The 20,579-nt window shown below is 38.6% G+C and overlaps 1 protein-coding gene across 6 annotated transcripts in view; it reads right to left on the bottom strand.

Annotated features, from left to right (window-relative positions):
- LOC129723376 (protein mini spindles) overlaps nt 1-18,288 on the bottom strand; it is a 487,241-nt gene extending 468,953 nt beyond the window's left edge. For 3 of the 6 annotated variants that reach the window (XM_055677564.1, XM_055677567.1, XM_055677566.1), the window contains exon 1: nt 18,014-18,287. The gene's annotated coding sequence lies outside the window, so the exon portion shown is untranslated. Of the gene's footprint in view, nt 1-18,013 lie in introns of all 6 variants that reach the window. The other 3 variants (XM_055677565.1, XM_055677563.1, XM_055677562.1) reach the window with 3 other exon arrangements.
- Between the last annotated feature and the right edge of the window lie 2,291 nt (nt 18,289-20,579).

The following is a 20,579-nucleotide window of genomic DNA, read 5'->3' as shown; positions in this document are numbered from 1 at the left end:
GGTGGTCTGTCAGTTGTATTTAGTTCTTGATGTGCGATGTAACAAATCCGGAAAGTCGTAGTAAAACGATTTTTGGTCAGTGACTGCCCTTGCACAATATTCAAACATCTCAAATCATGTGAAGCTAGGCGAGATTTCGTTTATTAAACCATCGAAAAATACAAGGAAAGGGCCGTTCCTAAACCACGTGGTCATATTTTGATCACTTTTTATACCCCCCGTACCTCCCCGTGGTTTTTCGTGGTCTTTTGGCCAACCCCTGCCCCCGCCCCACCCCCCCTTGCGACTTTAACCACGTGGTTTTTTTAATTGTCAAGTGCCGAACATTCGCTTGTTTTTTTTAACTTTTTAATACTTAAACTTTCAGTACATTTTATATTTCTGAAATGAAAATGCTTCATTATTGACTTGGTGGCAACAATAAATTATAAGTCAGCAAAAAAGACCACGTGGTCATTTCGTTAACCCCCCACCTCCGTGTGTGGTCTTTCGTGGTCTTTTGACAAACTCCGCCGTCACCCTCTTTATGACCACGTGGTTTAGGAACGGCTCCAAACATTCTCTTTGGGGGATCGTTGAAAATTCTGTCGGCCACGATCTGCAAGGATGCCGCAAGTCGTAAAATTGTGACTGTTATGGAGAAGCGTGTCCGGCGAAATGATAACGTTCAGTTTGTAATTCCCACCCATCTGAGTATAACTATTGAATCGGTCCACAATATTTTGGCCGATTCTTTTAGAAAAAGAGGCTCGATAGAGTGAAAATGATACTTTCACAACTCGCTGTTCGTGAGTTCATTGTTTCTGATGAGAAACTATTTGGCCTGGAGTTTGACTGGTTACACAAAACAATCGAATGTGGGCAGCAGCAAGAGACAACATATCAGAGTTCTAAAGGAGTGTTCCTCGATTGCAGAGTACAGCTTTAGTGATGGTCTCGGGAGCAATTTGCAAGCGAGTAAACTTCCTCTGATTTTCATTCACAAAGACGCCGAATTTAATGCTGTTTATTATTGTGCCGACGGTTTTTACTTGTTTTTTTACTTACAGTTCGGTTTCCAAGCACCGAACACGCTTTTGTCCTCTCTGGTATTTTCGTGCTTGCGACTCGGCACAGGAGTCCGAAGCAGATACCAACTGACGTCCTTGCAGTTTTCTACGGGTGAACTGAATCACTATGAACCGTAGTTTTTTCGACTGCTTTTGATTCTTAGGAACGAACTGAATCGCTATGGTTTCCTAAAGAATGGACTTTCCTTTGTGAACGAACTGAATCGTTATATTCCACAAAAGAATTTACAAACAGAATGAATTTATTAATGAAATTTACAGAGTTTTTTATACCTAAATCTAATGCACTGTCTTAAATGTAAAATACATACTAACAATGAGTAAGAAAGAGAAGAGATTCCTTCCTTCATTAAGAATGGCTAGATACTTATCTTTATCAATGCGCGAAACAAGAACAGAAATTCATTCATACAACTTGATATACTTACCAATACATACATTTTTAGATGCATCTCGCTTATCCTGCTAATCAACGCTAAGGATAATACGGGATACATGCGCGAACGAAACATGCGTAGGTGTGGTCGTGCGCATATGAATGCGATACAAAAGCAAAAGCGCTAAATTTACCTGCGAAACTTTACGTAAACATTATAGCAACTTTTCATTTCTTATTCTCCGTTTCAAACGTATCTAGCTCGATATTGCAATTAGAATAGTTTCCAATGGGATATTTCTTCCCAAATAAGAAACATGAAAATAAATCACTTGCCGTGATGACAATTATAAAACGGTAGTTTTGGAAAAAAAACGTTACCCCGTGTCTTCGAAAACTCTTCAGAGCTAAATACTATATGTTCTAGCAAGACGGTGCATCAGCGCATACTGCAAACTTGACTCAAGGTTGGTATAGGGACAATTCGAGGGACTTTTTGAATAGAAATAAATTGCCGTTAAGTTCACCTGATCTCAACTCAATAAACTTTTTTTTACAAAATCTCCAACTTGTAAAGCGGTTATACAGAAAATCTGCGAATCCGTGCCGCCTGTGACAGCTTTGAAAAGCGTTTGAAGTTGGTTAAGCTAACTAAGGGAGGGGTTTTTCCAAATATATTAAAAATAGCATTGTTCGTTCCGAAAACCTGCAAAAACAATACCAAGCCTGTTTGTCCCATCAATGATTTTCCACGCATATTTAACCCACTTGACATTTTCTAATCAAATTCGTCCCACTAAACACTCGTTTGTTTGATCTGGAGCATGGGACAAATTTGCGTAGAACGGGTTATCATTAAGGAATTTCGAAATGGTATCTGGTAAACACCGGTAGGTTCGGATGATTAAAAGCAAAATCCTACGAATTGAGACCTCAACACGACTATGCACAATATAAGCTCGAAATTTTTGAATCCACTTCAACCAGGAGGAACAGTTGATTTGAGACAAGTAAATCAAACTACAAACGTAATTTCACGCACAGCACTGGTTTAAGACGCGAGTAGCTTGTAGAATAAACCTTTACATTCCTTTGCAGCTCTTAGACAATTTGTGCGTAACTATTCTGCACTGTTCAATTTCTCATCGAAAATTTGAAAACATTGCCTGGCATGAAACTTCTATGATGGAAAAGTTAACAAAAATGCCTTACAAACCGAACTGTCCAAATATTCTGTAAATGAGAAGCAAGCTTTCTAAAGTATGTTGCAATACAACAATAGTTAATTTATACATTTAAAGCTAAAAAGTGACTTTAGTGATTTTGTCGTAAAATAGTGACTTTAGTGACTTTTTGGCGTAAATAGTGACTTTTTAGTGACTAGGCTCAAAATAGTGACAAAGTCACTAAAAAGTGACTCGCTACTAGCCCTGATGTGTTCTATTAAGGTCCTTATTAGGAACAGAAGGACTCGGGGTTGGGTCAAGCATTTCCACCGGTCTGGCATCTTCCGGTGTTTCATCTAGGACACGACATCCGGGAACATTTTGTCTTGGTGGAACTGAAACCTTGATTCATATCTCTCGGGTCAGTCCATGTCGCAGATAAATCAGACTTTCATCACGTTTTTGGAAACTAGCGTGCTGGTCTACTGGATTAAAGTCTAAAGGTAACATCCGATTTATCACAGAGTAGTATATTCTAAATTTCGTAACCGCTTGACAAGGAAACAGTTTTTTTGCGTAAAATCTCAACAGCAACAGGCGGAGCGAATACGTTTTTGGACTTTTTTGTTGGTAAGTCCTGACCACCATGGGCTGAAAATACACAAAACATGTTCCAGACATCATTTTATATAGAATACATTATAGCATTTCTCAAATCCACATGTTTTGGTACAAAAAATAGCCACTACGACGTTGTTTCTATTCGCCCCGTTAATCTGAGAACCGCGAGTTTTCCATGAAACATAGGTAACGTGGTGATGAATAACTTACGGCAATTCTCTAATTCACCGTAAAAACTTGAAATGCCTAACTACCGACCCAGTATATCTCACGAATAAGCTCTAAGTGAAGCAGAATGGCTTCCACAGATAAAGTTTTCTGGTACTCGGAAACGTTCAGAATTTGAGCCCCCATTTTGCATTTTTTTAAGCAAACCGCAAGTAGTGCTGTTAACCCAAAAACGGGTTTGCAGGACTTGTTTATTATAGAACTATCCAAGAAAATATTTTTTGCATGGTTTTTAAATGTAATCGAAGACTTAAAATCGCATTTTTCAAGTTCGAAAGTTTTGTTTCTATTCACCCCACTGTTTCTATTCGCCCCGTTCTACGGTACCTGCCAAATTTGGTTCCATTTAGTTGATTAGTTCTCGAGATGTGCAGAAATTTGTGTTTCATTTGTATCGAACCCATCCCTTCCAGAAAAGGGAGGGGCGTCCAATTATTATGGACATATTTGTTATCCCTTAAAACATCCACATGCCAAATTCGGTTTCGTTTGCTTGGTTTGTTATTGAGTTGTGCAGAAATTTTTGTTTCATTTGTATGGGACCCCTCCCTTCCAGAAGAGGAAGGGGTCTCAAACTATCATAGGAACCTTTATCGGCACCAAAAACCCCTACATACAAATTTCCCGTCGATCGGTTCGGTAGTTTTCGAGCCTTTATGGATCAGACAGACAGACCGGACTGCATTTTTATATGTATCGAAGATTACAACATCAACTTTTTAGAACCTAAAGAGTGAATATACATTTATTGGATTGAAGCGTTCATGTAAATCTATTTTAACAAATAAAAGTTTAAATGAGAAAGGCTGGGTCTGGATAATTTTGGGTTTTTCAATAATTTTGAATGATAAGTCTGACAATTTCTCTAAAGTCATCCCTTGAAAACTTTTCTCTTCCTCTTGTGATTCTCAGATATAACAATTGATAAAAAAATTCAGTCCTTTTGAAATGCTAATCTAGATGATATTCTGAAAAATGAGGAAAGTATGCAAAGTTTGCTTTGCACCCACAAAGTTTGATTATATTTTGAGAGGGTGCTGCCAACCACTCAGCCGAGTTGGTGCGAAACCCTTCAATATTGAATTTTAGGTTGTTGAAAGCAAGGTTGCAAGGCTTTCCGTGAAATCCGCACCATGGAGTACTAAAAACGCGCCAAATCCACAAGAAACGCAAAATCCGCAAAAAACGCCAAATCCGCGCCGATTGTAACCACCCTGTCATTATAGTACGAGAAAATTATCTAAAAGTTCGCGCTCATAATAGACCATAAAATTTCTTTGCCATATACTGCCGGTATCCGCTTAACTGTCCTATACTGATTTTGGTCACTTTTGAGTTATCATCGGGAATCGACATAATTGTTATCATGTTTTCTGGGAAAAAATTAAAAATTGATACTTTTGTATGGAAAAACATGGAAAAAATTTGAAGTTGTTTTTGTCCCATATTGAAAGTACCCGCATTACAGTCCCACTGCATAGTGGTACAAACTGCAAACATGTAATTTTGCTCCAGATTAGTATGCAACGGAGTATTTTAGGCATATAGAAATATGTCATTTAATTAACTAAACTAATGTTGTTTCTCTGTAGTACAATTTACGTTGCCAATGATACTGCTGGTTGCTGGTTGAATTTATATGTGATGGGACAAAATATGCGAGTACTTTTGAAATGTACCCGCATATTTTGTCCCATTTCGTCTTTTTTTTTTTCAAGTTATATAACGTAAAACCAATTCTACCCATGGTTTTTTGTTCTCAACGATAAACTTGTGGTGCCATGAAACTGTTTTGGGTATTGGTTCTGGATGTAATTGCTGGAAATCCGAAAATTCACAGATAATATTAAATCGCCGTTTTCTCAACATGTTGTTTTTCATTATGGGACAGTTATCCGGGTACCGGCAGTATAGATAAATGTAAGGTAGGCCACTTGATCACGCGTCGCCTCTGACTTTGGGTAAGGTGGGCGCAAGAAACGGTGATATTTACGATAGACCAATTGCCTACAATGAGATTTTGCAATTTTCAAGTCAGAGTACGCTTGTCAACTGGCAGATCTCGTGGGATAAGGGAGAATTAGGAAGATGGCTACACAGCATCATCCCCAAGGTATCTACCAAACCCTGGTTTCGGGGATTTGATGTACAGAGCTGGTAGCGACTGAGTGACTCGGAAATAGGAACTTTAGAGACCAAATGTCTGAAAAAAGAGACCAAAAAGGAACCGAAAAGAAACTAAAAAGTGACCATAAATGAAGATTTATAAAGAAGAAAATCAGACTAATAAGCGAAAAAAACTATAAATTTATGTGTGTGTGCGTGCGTGTGTGTGTGTGTGTGTGTTTACAATTCATCTCCCACTGGCCGGCAGTTTTTTTTTTCCCTGTAGGGCCGAAACACAACTGCGTCCATTAGTAAGGACTATTGTTGTATGACCCATGTTTGATTTGGTATAAGTCGATTATCCTATCACAACTACGGTGTGATGGACACTGGTTGACATAATACCCGATCCCAGTTAGGGTCGACTCGTTTTATGAAGTCTAATACCTTACCAGGATCACAATGCCAAATTTCATGGGGCTCTAGTAGCCCTTTTCCAAATATTGACATCCTTTGATTGAACAAGGCTCCACAGTTGCAGAGTATATGTTCAGCAGTTTCGGTTTCAAATTGGCAAAAACGACATTCTGTAGATCGAGTTTTTCCAATTTTGTTTAGGTGATACCTACTCGGGCAGTGACCGGTCAACAGACCCGTTAGTACCCGAAGATCTTTTTTATTCAGATTTAGTAAGATCCGAGCTTTCACAGCACTCGGTGTGATAAATCTTCTAGCTTGTCTGGATGTATCCGTGGCGTTCCTGCTTGATTCTACCGTGGACATTTCCCAAGTTCTAAATTCAGTCCTCAGAGCGCGTTCTGGGACTCCACAGAATGGTTCCGGACCAATAAAATTTGATGCTGAGCCTTCTCTTGCTAGGCTGTCGGCTTTTTCATTTCCTTCAATGCCGCAATGGCCAGGCACGCAGTATAAAGTAACTTCGTTCCTACTGGCCAATTGTCTTAAAGAAAGAAGGCATTCCCACACTAGCCTCGATTTACATGTGAAAGCTTTAAGTGCATTTAAAGCTGCTTGGCTATCAGAAAATATGCAGATTTTCGCAAATATGTAATTTATTTTTAAACAGATATCCACACATTCAATAATAGCATGAATTTCTGCTTGAAATACCGTTGGACTGTGGCCCATTGGTATAGCTCTACTGATTCCAGGGCCAAACACCCCGGCTCCAGTATTTTCACCCATTTTTGATCCATCGGTGTAAAACAAAACAGAACCTGGACGCAGACTCGGCCCTCCTGACTCCCATTCATAGCGGCTTGATTTAACTACTTTGAAGGGAATGTCATAGTTTGTCTTCGTTGTCATCCAATCATCTATTGTTTTAACATCAGAATTCAGTCTGAATTCCTTAAGGATTCGTAAGTGTCCCACAAGGTCACCATCTGAGATCTAATTATAACGTTTAAATATCAGAGCACTTTTTGCAGCCTGCTGCTTTACATATTTGTGCAAAGGTAGCATACAAAGGAGGGCTTCCAAAGCAACTGATGGTGTGCTTTTCATTGCCCCAGTTATTGATATACAGGCAAGCCTCTGCAGTTTGCCAAGCTTCGCTTGAGCGATTACCTCATTAATTTTAGGCCACCATATAAGTGAAGCGTATGTAATCTTCGGACGAACAATTGCCGAATAAATCCAATGGACTGTTTTCGGTCGTAGTCCCCATGTTTTTCCCACGGCTCTGCTACAAACCCAAAGGGCATTTGTACCCTTAGAGATAGTCTTGTCTAGATGATAATTCCAATTCAGTTTTTTGTCTAAAGTTACTCCGAGGTATTTAACTTCTTCTGCGAACTGAATTTGAACACCATCTAGAATAGGCCGTTTTAGATTTAGCTTTATTCTTTTGGTAAAAGGTACTATAACAGTTTTGGAGGGATTAACATTTAAACCCTCTTCTCTACACCATTTTTAAGTAGATTTGAGCGCAGTTTGTAGCCGATTAGAGATCGTGTCATCGAACATCCCACGAACTATTATGGCTACATCGTCTGCGTATCCAATTACTTCATATCCTAGTTCTGTTAGCCTTTTAAGGAGTTCGTCTACAACTAAGGACCACAATAAGGGTGAAAGTACTCCTCCCTGAGGACATCCCTTATTAGATCTGATATTCAGCTGCGCACCTCCAAGATCAGCAGAAATTTCTCGATCTCTTAGCATCGCCATTGTCCATTCAATAATGCAGTTATCCAGGCCCCTTGCTTCCATTGCGGAACGCATTGAGCTATAGGATGCATTATCGAATGCCCCCTCTATATCGAGAAAAGCAACCAGCGCTATTTCTTTGGCTTGAAAGGACTTCTCGATTTTGTTAACTAACGCTTGTAGCGCTGTTATTGTAGATTTACCTGATTGGTAAGCAAATTGGTTTTTGCTCAATGGAAACTTCACCAAGACTGTTGACTTGATAAAGTCGTCCAAAATTTTTTCCATTGTCTTTAATAGAACAGAGGAGAGACTGATGGGCCTAAAGGCTTTGGGAGTCGTTTTGTCTCTTTTCCCCACTTTAGGAACACAACTCGAATCTTTCTCCAGGCTTTTGGTATGTAACTCATGGTAACACTGGCTCTGAAGAGCTCAGTTAACTGGGGAATAAGAGCTTCTTTTCCCTGTTGGAGTAGTGCTGGGAAGATTTCATCTTTTCCAGCAGATTTGTAAGGTTGAAAAGAACTCAATGCCCATTCAACCCTACCAGGCGTGAAGATTTCACAGGCTTTATAATAGACTTCAATTGACCATAAAAGCCCTGCCTCTTCTAAGTCCTGTACTTCACCGGATATGGGTGTTGACCCTGGAAAATGAGTTCTCATCATTACTTCCAGAGTTTCAGCGGAATCAACTGTAAAGCTGCCGTCCTCTTTTCTTAGATTGCCAAGACCATTTGGATGATCTTTTGAAAGAATTTTGTGCAGCCTCGCAGCTGTTGGAGCGTTATTGATCTCTTCGCAGACCCGTCTCTAGTCCTGTCTTTTGGTACGCCTCAATTCTCTGTTGTATGCAGTTAGGGCTTTTTTGTAGTGATCCCAGTCTAAAGTGACTTTTGCTCGATTGAACAATTGTCTAGATTTTTTCCTCAATTCTGCTAGTATCTCATTCCACCAAGGAACATCTCTGCTTGATGATCTATGTTGAACAGGACAATTAGCTTGATATGATGAAGTCAGTTTTATCAACGAATTCATCAGAGGCATTATCTAGTTGTGAACAAGTTTTTATTGGTGTATCTTCAATTGTATTGTGGTTCTTTAAATAGAATCGGTAGATCCCAGTTTGTTTTCCTTGGGTTTCTGTAGTTTTCAGTAATTAATGGTTCGGTTTTATAATTAAACCTGATATGTTTGTGGTCCGACAGTGATTCTTCATCAGAAACGTGCCAGTTCACAATCTTTCTTGATAAAAGGTCACTGCAGATCGAGAGATCAAGAACCTCTTTCCGGTTAGAATTTATAAATGTGGGCGAATTTCCTCTATTACATATGTCAATATTGTTGGACGAAATGTAGTTCAGCAGATTTTCGCCTCTTTTATTGATATCTGAGCTACCCCACAGTGTGTGATGGGCATTTGCGTCACACCCTATTATAAATTGGGCGTTTATTTTTTTACAGTAGTTCATAAATTTTTCAATCAGTGGAGGAGGAATGGCATCAGTGTCTCCAGGAAAATGAGCTGAAGCAATGCATACTTCTGTTTTTCCTCGGGTCGTTGGCACCTCCACCATGATCGCAACTATGTCTTTACTTATGAACTCGGTAATTGGGACAAACTTAGTCTTTTTGTTTACTAGAATTGCTGTTCTAGGTTCTAGACCTATCGCTGCTATCGTACAGAAGATTGCAGTTAGGCAGAGAGCAACCCAGTACTCTCCCATTATTAACCCAGGGCTCCTGAATTAAACCCACGTCAAGATTTTCTTTGGAAAATCTTCTGCTGAGCACCGCTGAAGCACCCTTCGCATGGTGAAGATTTATCTGAATAAATTTAACAACATTCATTGGTTTTTATTATTATTATTATTATTATTTTCTTTAATTATAAATATTTATATATATATATAGTTTAAACTCACCTTCATGTTGAAGCATGTTCATTCTGCTGAAGGCGGTCTTGAATAGACCGCTTTTGGTAGTTTCCACTGGGTTTTTTGGTTTGTGGTCTTCTATCACCAGCGGGTTGCTCTTGGCGTTTTGAACCACTACTCCCCGCGACACTACCTTTTTCACAATAGGGCTCCTCTGGCCTGTTATTACCTTGGTTTCCAAGGCCACTAGTTCCGGGTAGTTGTAGATGGACTTCATTGGAATCCATTGCTGCATCTTAGAACACGTTTCTTTGATTGTCTTAAGCTGAAGAATTTGATTGAACGGGGCGTTTCTTTTTCATTTGAATCTGCCCATATCTGTAATTCAGAACAAATTTTCTTTCCTCTAATTTGCGCTGCGAAGAATCATCAGCGGTAAGGGCAAGTTCGACGTGATCGCCCTTCACATGACGGTTTAAAATTCTCCACGCGTCAATCGAGAGATTTTCGTTCTGACTCTCGATTAGAGACATAATCATCTGATTGCCATATTTGGCACTCCAAAGAAGAAAGGCGATCAGCACGTCAGGACGTGGGATTTTGTCCTCGTCCACTACTACTAAATCAGCTCCTTCCCAGAGTGTTAAAGTTGGTAGCTTTTCCTTAACCCAGATTGCTGTTTTTTTGTCTTGGCACGTGAGCACTAAATACCCTGGCTTAAACCGACAACAGACAGATTTGGGCTTGAATACTTCCCGTCTTTGTTGGACAACTTTCAACAAGAGGGCTTCTTGAACTTCACTTCACTTCAAGTTGATTAGTCGACATTTCAATTGCAGGGTAATTTTTGGGCAAAATTCCTACCCTTACCCTATTGGCAATGTCACTATACGTGGGTGCTGGAAAAGCTTTACGTTTTAGTCCCTGAACCACATTTGAACGGTGAGGACGCCCCGTGTTGTGAGATTCACCGGCGGTTTACTCAACACTTCGAATATTTGTTGCTATCGCGTTGTTTACAACATTCAAATTTACCTCTCGATGTGGGTAATCACACATCTTTTTTGGGACCGGCTTTTCTTCGCTGTTGTTGGAACGGTCGTGATCAGCATTCCTCTGCCTCTTTGGGGTACTGGCTAAAGGAAGTTTAGTCCGCTCCCGGGCCGCAGCGTAGACCATTACGCCATCCATTAGCTTTCTTAGCCGTCTGCGCGCCGAACCGCACAGCCCGTGACGAACCGGCTTAGCTAAGTCAACATCCATAGCTTCGTCTGGTATTTCACTCTTATTTTGGATTGGATCTAGTTTTTCTTCTTTCACTACCACTGCGGGCGGCATCAGCGCTCTGATGGTAATATTAACACCATCATCCTCCTCATTCGAATCAAACACTTGGTACACTTCTAGCGGATTTACCGACGGAGATGGTGAGCGCAACAACTCTAGCGAATCACTTAGAAGCCCGTCACCCAAACTTTTCTCTTCGTCACTAGCCATAATAAGAACTTATCAGATATCACTAAGCTAATTTTTTTTTTTTTGTTTTTTTTTTCAATTTTTAAAATTTTATTTTATTAATAACTAATTCACTGTATGTATATCAGAATATCGCGCACGCAAGCACTTTTCCCATGAACTAAATATACATTCACCCTGTAAATCCAGACTCTTTTCAAAGCGCGCGCACTAGTGTAGGTGAGGACTGGACATACCGTCTATTGGTATCTCGAATGTGATCTAACTGTAGCACATGTGGCCGCTCATTGTATTGCCACAGGCACTCACTTTAGGCCATGTATGATGAGAGCCTTCAATCACACAATGGCGATACAATGCCGCGAACACGTTTCTTCTAAAAAAAACAAAAAGTAGCACTATTTTATTCCTTCGATCAAAAACTTTTATGCACTTCTACCGTGAGCACTATGGGACGCACTCTTGCTACTTTTTATTGTAGATCTGCGTAAATTACACCAAGAAAACTACCTCTTTTTCGCGACCAAAAGAAACTTGCGAGTTTGACTGATAGTCACTCACGACCGCGATGGCCGGCAGTGCTCTTATGGAAAAATCTATCTGCATCCATTCCTATTTATATTTTCATTCTTTAATAAATTTCGTAATATATGGATGCAAACATTTTTAGCCCTGGAAATGAAAGGTGACAGCTCTAGTGTTCATCCAACAACCCATTTCAAGAATGCCTGGTAATACACGTACATTCCGAGATCGCCTTTATAAACACTAAGCTCCGCATGAATACTTTGTTATATCTATTGGACATAAAATTGTATTTACACTTCCAAACTAATTTGCATTAGTGGCCCGTATTTAATGTTACTTGATCATATAAGCTTCGATGTCTCTAATATAATTTACTTTTTCTCCTCCCCTTCTCCTGTTATGCATCCAAATACCTGAGTATGGAATAAAGAAATTCTCCGCTATTAGTGTACAGATCTGCCCAACTTTTTCATGGCAGCTAATTCGTTTATCCGGCAGCGAGCGAAACGAAAACACGCCACATGCTTTGATCATCCTCCAGTCCGCGTTCCTCAACGCGCCTTCTAAGTGAGCGAGTGAAAAAATCCCTAAATTGGTCTCGAAGATGTTCCGAAACCGATGCTAAACGCTTCGCTTCAAGTTTAGCAGAGCCCTGGTTTGAAAGTCTACACCTAATACACAATAACTATAACGAAATTTCAATGACGTCCAGTAGCAATCACTAGATACTTTTCTTAATTATTTTAAAAATTCTCTTCTGCACAAATAACCACATTTTAACCAAAAAATGCATTTTTTTTATTCAAACAATATAACATATATTCTACAAAGCAAACTTAACTACAGTATACATTTTCCATTCAACTTCGTTACAAATAACAATTTTTGTTTTTAAAAAATGTCAAAAAAGTGTTTAAATTCAATTGCAAATATTTTTCGTTTATTCCAACGCGTTTCGCGGATTCTACTTTGCAACTCTTTTATATTTCCCGTATCATACTTATCCAGACAATACGACATAGTTTCGACCATTAGCCATAATGCAGCCTTATACTTGAAATTTCTCTTGCTTATGCCGCAGAACAGCAGTTCTTGAGCGTCATTTATATTAATTTTGAATCTGTTTTTAATTATTTCATTTAGCCATCCCCAAATTAGATTCGAAGCTAAGCACATATGTTCCACTGTATCAATTCTTCTGCAAGAATTGCACGTAGAAGAATCAACTCCTCTTACGCGATGATTGAAGAGCTTACCTTGGATGGAATAATATCTCTTGTTACTAAAAACAACTTTGACTTAGCATCACATGACAAAAAACTACGACTGGTATTCTCAAAAATATTTCCCATAGCATATTTGGTCTAGTAACTCGTTGCTTGATCGTAATGTTCTGCAAATCAATCAGATAGTCGTAAAACTGTTGGCATGCGGTGTAATTTGAATTCCGAAGGCTTTGTGCCATCTGAATCCAGTCACGCGTATTTTTTTTAAGACTCGCATTATTTTCTTGATGAGCCTGAATTCATCGGCAATAGCTTGATTTTTCGCTACAAGAATATTTTTTATGAAAAGTGCTTTTGATTTTGATTCTATATCGACAAGAGAGAGACCTCCTTCGCATACTGGCAAATATAACTCCTTGCGCTCAACTTTATAAAACTGACCCTTCCAAAGAAATTTGCCGCAGGTATTTCTTAATAAGGCTATATGTTTATTGTTAGGTGGAAAAAGTTGTGCCATGTACCACAATTTTGACAGTATAAAGGTGTCCAATAACCAAGTTTTCTGAAAAAGGTTCAATCTTCTTTTGTAGTGAAGTGATAAAACATAATTAATGTTTTTAATTAGGTTATCGTAATTCGAATCAATCAGTTGTTTGAAGTTTTTTGAAAATCTAATTCCCAATATTTTTATCTCATTCGATTCTCTAATCATTTGAGGCCCTACAACACAGTTATTCAATCTTAAAAACTGCGATTTAATCAAATTTAATTTGATTTTTGAGTAGATGCTAAAATAATTAATTAACTGTAGAATAATATCAAATTCACTATCGTTTCTAATAAAAATATTCAGGTCATCAGCATATGCTATTACTTTAATGATAACACTATCAATTAAACCACCTGTGATATTTTGATGTATCATTCTGATTAGAGGTTCCAGATACAACGCGAACAAGGCCATGCTCATTGGGCATCCCTGTCTCACCGAACTTGAAATTTTAAACGAAAATGTTAGGAATCCGTTAAATATTACGTTGGAGGTAGCATTTTTATACAGCTTACAAAGACACTCGATAAAACTCAGGGGAAAACCAAACTTGTCTAAAATAGCCCACAAAAAGTCATGATCGACTCTGTCAAATGCTTTCTCGAGATCTACACTTAGCAAAATTCCTTTTAGTCTTCGACTGCGGTTAGACTTAATGAACACATTCCGTAGAAGTCTCAAATTATCGACACATGAATTATTTGCAATACAGGCAGACTGACCAGACCTGAAAAAAAAGACTGACCAGGTCCTAACAATTTCTCAAGCATAGGCTGCACACGGTTATAAAGAATTTTTGTAAACATCTTATAATCAGTATTTAGCATACTGATCGGTCGTTTATCGTTCAAGTTATATCGATCACCCTTTTTCGGTATCAAAGCTATGGTACCTGCAGAAAACGAAGCCGGGAGATACTCGCCATTAATCAGAAAAGAATTAAACAGTGTTAGTAGATCATTCTTTACGATATCGAAAAAAGTTGAGTAAAACTCATAATTTACACCGTCTGGTCCTGGGCATGTCTTCTTTGAAGATGTTGTAATTGCATGTTTTATTTCTGCCAAAGTAATTGGTTTTGATAAACTCGTTCTGTCATTGTCGTCAAGTCGTTTATTTATGATTGCCAGTACGTTTTTGTAATTTCTGCATGAACTATATTGTTTTTCAAACTTTGTCGCAGAGTGATCGAATATTTCGCTTTTTAGCAGATTGTAATTTGATGTAACATCACCGTTTATACGTAATTTTAATAATTTTGACTGGGAAGATCGATTTATGAACGATGATTTATGAATGTTAATGAGACACCCATAGAGAAAACTTTTTTCACGATTTAATTGTTTGTTAATTGCAAAATGTTTATTTTTGAAAAACGTTTTGATACATCTTTTGACATCGTTGTTCCACCAAAAATTTAAATTTTGGTAGGAATGCCTTCGCTGCAGCTGTAAATATGCAGTCTTAAATTTATTCTGTATTTCCTCGTCTCCCAATAATGCAGTATTCATTTTCCAGTACCCTTAACCATAGAAATTCATTTTAGCGTCTTTTACTACAAGTTTAAAAGTCACACTGTGGTGATCTAAAAAAGGTACGGCAACTGTTTCTACGTTTCTAGTGAAACCTACAAACCTTGCTGAACCGTAAATTCGATCAATTCGCGATTTGGCGTCCCCTCTACAGAATGTAAATTTTCCTTTTGAACTCTTTGCTAATTCGATATCCTTCAAGTCTAACTCAGTTACTAATCTCTTTAGCCCACCATAAATGTTTTTATTTGAACCAGTAGTCATTCCTTTCCAAAATGCAATTAAAGTCGCCCAATATCACGTTATCTCTGAATTTAGCCAGATGCATTAGGATTTCGTTTGTGAAAAGCAGGTCTCTCTCCCGTTTATACTGTGAACCGGAATGTGCGTAAACATTGACAAAATTTATGTCATCTATGACAGCGAACGTTAGTCTACCATTTGAGTTCAATTATACATTGGAATATTCTACATCGTTACGCAAGAGAATACCGGTGCCCTTCCCATCATCACTTATATTCACCAACGCTGTGTGCGTTGGAATGAACGAAAAATTTTCAAACGCTATTTCTTGCATGAAGACAACGTCGAGATCATTATTCCATACAAACTCTTTGAGCAAGTGCTGTTTTACGCGACAACTAATCGCATTCAAGTTAATAGTTGCAACTCTACGTATAATTGGCATTAGAAGCAAAAGTTACTCTTCTTAAAACGTGGTGCTAATAACAACACATCACAGAAAAAGATAACTTTTCAAGTTCCAATCGGATAAACTGATCGGCTAGCAAAGGAGATGGCATGATGGTACATCGATTCACTTGTTTGAACGACTTCTCGTTCCGTTCCTCTTTTGGCCGCTTGGCGTCGGTTTGATGAGCTTTCTTTTTCCTTCCTCGTCCCCTACCTGCTTCTGCATCTTCAACTTTCTGCTTCTGAGGTTGTGCCTGGAGGTCGTTTCAGCTGTTGATTCCCGTTCTTCCGCGTGTTCTCACTTGCGTCGGTAGCGATCGATGTTTGTTGAGCGTCGTTGTTAACTTCGGAGATGGTCCGCGGCGTCGTTGGGCCGCTTTGTTCTTCGGTGGTGATCGTTGGCGTCGTAGACGTCGTTGTACTGTGCTGCATGGTTGCTAGTGATGAAACCGTGTGCTTCTCCACCACATTGTGAGCGATACTCCCTTCATCTTTATTCACGATGACCGTCTCGTTTAAGTCTGTCTTACCGCTAGCTCTCGTCTTCGATACCTAAAGAACCGTCATCGATGTTGATGGGGCATCCATAGAACTTTCTATTCTTGTGGCGACATTGAGATTAGCTACAACTCGGCTGTACAGATGACTATCGGTTGGATTTCCTTTCAAGCTGGCTAGTTTTGGACATTCTGCCTTAATGTGTCCCTCTGCTTTGCAGAAAAAGCACCTGTTTTTAAGCCCTTCGTAATATAGTCAGGCGCGGAAATGGTTGATATAAAGATTCGCCGGAATCTCTCTCTAGATTTCCATATGTACCCCTCTAATTCCGCTAAAGACCTGGTACCCGTACTCCGCAGGGTATCTTTTTCGGACGTGTTGTCTGATTCTCCCGAACTGCCCAAGGACGGCAGCTATGTCTTTGTCTTCCGTTTCAGGGGGAACATTGAAAATACGGATGTATTTGAACTGTCTGCTAGCCATTTCCAAATTAACACGTGCTTTCTCACCGTCGCCATATTGGAACACATACTGTTCGTCCACAGAGCTGGTAAATCGATTGAAACTTTTATCATCGATAAATTTCACATAGAACTTCTGTTCGTTCTCGTCCTTGTATACTGAAAGGATATCGGTTGCAGGTACTTTCAATGTATTCATCAAAAACTTCAGTACATCAAGATGCATCGGAACTTTTGCTGAACTGGCAACAGCCAGTCTCAATGTATTTTTTCTGGTTTCCATTTTTTTTTTATCTATTCCTTGAATTCGGGTTATTCGCGTTGAAAGAGATTTTGAAGGCTGTTCGCACCTACGTGAACTCTCATATGCAATTGTCAAAATGTGCGTGATGACAAAAGCAAAAATATTTTCTTCCTTCTTTTTCGCATGCAAAAACCAAACAAATATCAGCAACACCGTCAACGCGAATAGATTCCGCTTTTGTAAGTTAGACAAAAGAACACACTAGGTGTGACACCTACTTATATCACTTCGGGAGCACTCTTTTGTACGTGTTTACTCTTCAGCGTCCAAGTAGAAACTGGATAAATTGACTCAATTACATTTAATTCCGATTATGTACACTCCTGAAAATCGTAGGAACATATTTTGTTCCGAAATATCACGCGAGTGAAAATATTTCACGTCCGACCTCAATCGGGCTAGCTGTGATTCCTCATTCGATGTGGAGATCTCTTATGTCACGATAAATTGTAACTTGAATTAAAATATACAATTTAGCCTTGATCGGCTGGTTAAACGTCGATTGTCAAAGAGGTTTTCTTGTTATGTATTGAAGACCTTGTGCAAACTGCTGGCAGTGCTCGTGATATTTGGAATCAACTACGGAAGTACCTAGAGAACATTATCACTGGGTACCCAGGAATAAAGAAACGATATTGCGATTTACGATGCATGATGTAAGGATAAGGTGCCAGATAGTTGTTTACAAACTAATCCCATACTTTGTGTGCTCAAACTGACAAATTTTACAGTGTGCTTCGAAGCCTTCGGAGGTGCTAGTTGGTCAATACTAGTTCAAAACGAAGCGAATAAAGAAGAATTTTGGAAGCAGTTAGATTGCAACTAGGGGTTTCAATGAGTTTTAATAAGTGGTAATGTATAACTATTCACCACAATATTTATATTATTATTATTAATATACTGCTTTTCACTCGATAACAAAGTAACTTCTACATTCGACCAATTTTATTAGTGATATACATTATTGACTTCGGTACGGACCATAAGAAACGACCGATTCTAAACGGCAACACAAATGTAAGGTGCATTCATGACGAATGGTAATACTAACACTAATTAAACCATCGTAGAAACTATTTTAAGTCGGAAATATTAATCATTTTGAAATGCTTCATTTTATAAATACTTACAAACTTTTGTTGAAGTTCAAATAACATCCAGTATACAAGTATTTGATAAGCAACAATCACCTTTTTGCATTCAGATTCCGCCATTAATTGTACAAAACATTCGTATCAATGAAAAGTACATATATGCTTTTTGCCTAACGACACTCAACACAAGTAACAATTTCTTTGCGTTTTAGTATACTGAGTTTACTTAGTTCAATTCTTCTTACGGGATGAAAATAAAAACCATTTCATCCTACCCGCGATGAAGTAGAAGTGGTTGCTAGTATTGTCGTAGCCAGCAGAGATGCCAGATGTTTTTAAAAAATGTCTGAACTGCTCGAAAACCGGGAAAATCTGCTCGAAATCAGAAAAGAAATCTACACTGAAAGAAATCGACACGACATTATAAAGTGTTTTGCACTTGAACTCGCCCTACTGGCCAAAACATATATTGTCCGTTCACAAAAAAATTAGAATGCAGGCTATTTTCAAGAAAAAGAAGAAGCAACACCCGCAACTGTCAGACATCTCAAACACTGGTAAAGAAGTGCTGTAAGGAATAGCAATCGATACACGTTCAACTGGGGATAGTAAAATGTTCGTAATTGAAATACAAAAATATCCGAATAAGTTTTATTCTCTACACCTCTACACCTCATTAGTTAATTAGAGTCTTTTTATTTGTTTCTTAGGTTTTCGTTTGTCTTGATCGAGCAAAGAATATCATATTCATCATCAAAGGCATGTACGATTTATTGCCATCAGCGATGGGCATCATTTAGCCAATTTTAAGATCGGTTAGTGAACATGGTACGGCAACATACTGGTTTGTTAAAGTTCGCATGCTTTTGTCGATTTGATGTATTTATCACAACAATGCCATGATATTATGTCTAACATGTTATGGTAGTAATAACGCTACATGTTATGATAGTACTAAAGCTCATTTTTGAAGACGCAAGTAACAGACATAGTAACAAAAGCTGTACGCTTTTGCGGTACTGGAAAACATTTATGTTATTCAAGTAAACAAATTTCCAAAACAACACTTTCTGGAGCTTAGGAATTCTCGAGCTGGAGCCAGTAGAAGTTATGGAGAAATTAGGCCTTCGAATTTCGCTTAGCGGTAGGGCTCAGAAGCTTCGGATTTTCGCTAGAAGTAAATTTTAAACATAGAAGGAGATGATGTTAACTGGTAATTTTAGTGATTTTAGTTCCGTGAACATTGAAAAAAAAAGTGGTTTTCATAAGACTAATTTTTTTCTGTATGAACCTGATGCCCACAGTCTTTTTTCCTTTTTCTTCGCCGAGATAAAGTGAAGGTAATAGTAAATTGTTTCGTAATTTTTTCAGCCTTCCTGTCGATGTGAAAAGCTTCACTATGAATCCGAGAATCGAACAGATATCATTTCAATTATCTGAATTAGAAGGGGCTGCCTAAAGCCTAATTGGACCCTTCAACGAAACAATGTTAAGAAAACTCAAACGCCAAACCCAAACGCCAAAGCTACGTGACAAGTTGGTTGACCTCGAAATTAGAGCGGAAGCAACGCCATGGGGACCATTAAATATCGAAACAGAATTTTGCAAACAGCTCCAAATGGTCGAACTATAACAATACTAACGAAGTCCGAAACTTCAATTCGTCGAAGCACAGAAGGTCATTTTTTGTGAAAACTATGTTATATTGCATACTGTTTAAGCAACATCAAATAATGGATTATAACTAGTTTTTTTCGTAGAACATTCTGATTGCAAACCATATCAATGCGGCTCTGCTGCATAGTCAAGGGCAAGAAATCAAGGCGGCACTAATAGCGAATTTTTTTATTCCACCAGCTCACCTCGTTTTGACCTGGAAGCGCAATAACTGCTGTCAAAACCCTTCTTTATTCGCTCGATTTTGACCCAGTTTTGTCCTGCCGTGCTGCCCGAAGCGCACTGTAAAATATGTCAGCTTCAACCCACTACCGCACGTGCTAAGTGCGTAAACAATTATCTGACATCTCTTTCTTACTTGCGTCCAGCGTTGCCAGGTCATTTTTTAAAAAATCTGGAAAAGGCAAAATAAAAATCTGGAAAAAATCTGGCAGTCATTTCGTGGGGTGAAAGGTTATTTTTTCGGATAAAAGTCTTGGTGTACGCAAAATTTGAGGTGACAAAATTGCAAAACTTCGCGCCAAAATTGAAGTGATGACCTTTTTGCGGAACAGAGAAAATAAAATCTGGATAAAATCTGAATCATCCATGAAAAATCTGGATAATTTGACATCAAAGCTGTTTACCTGGATACATGTCCAAAAATCTGGATAATCCAGCTAAATCTGGATACCTGGCAACGCTGCTTGCGTCTTAAACGGCGATGACGTTTTATTATTCCTCGGCAGTTTTGCCCGCACACAGTGGAATAAAGAAATTCGCTATAAGTCAATGCTATTCAATTTCAATTGAAGTGAATTAAGAGTGCATACGCTTTGACAAACAAGTTCTTGAGTCGCATTTTTATCGGTGCTGCCTGAGATTGTCATTTTCGGTTGTCAGTTAGAGCGCAAAATTCTAATTTTTCTCTGAAATCACAATAGAA

This window comes from Wyeomyia smithii, chromosome 2 (assembly GCF_029784165.1).
Source record: "Wyeomyia smithii strain HCP4-BCI-WySm-NY-G18 chromosome 2, ASM2978416v1, whole genome shotgun sequence".
NCBI classification, from domain to species: domain Eukaryota; kingdom Metazoa; phylum Arthropoda; class Insecta; order Diptera; family Culicidae; genus Wyeomyia; species Wyeomyia smithii.
This window is presented reverse-complemented; position numbering and strand designations above follow the sequence as displayed.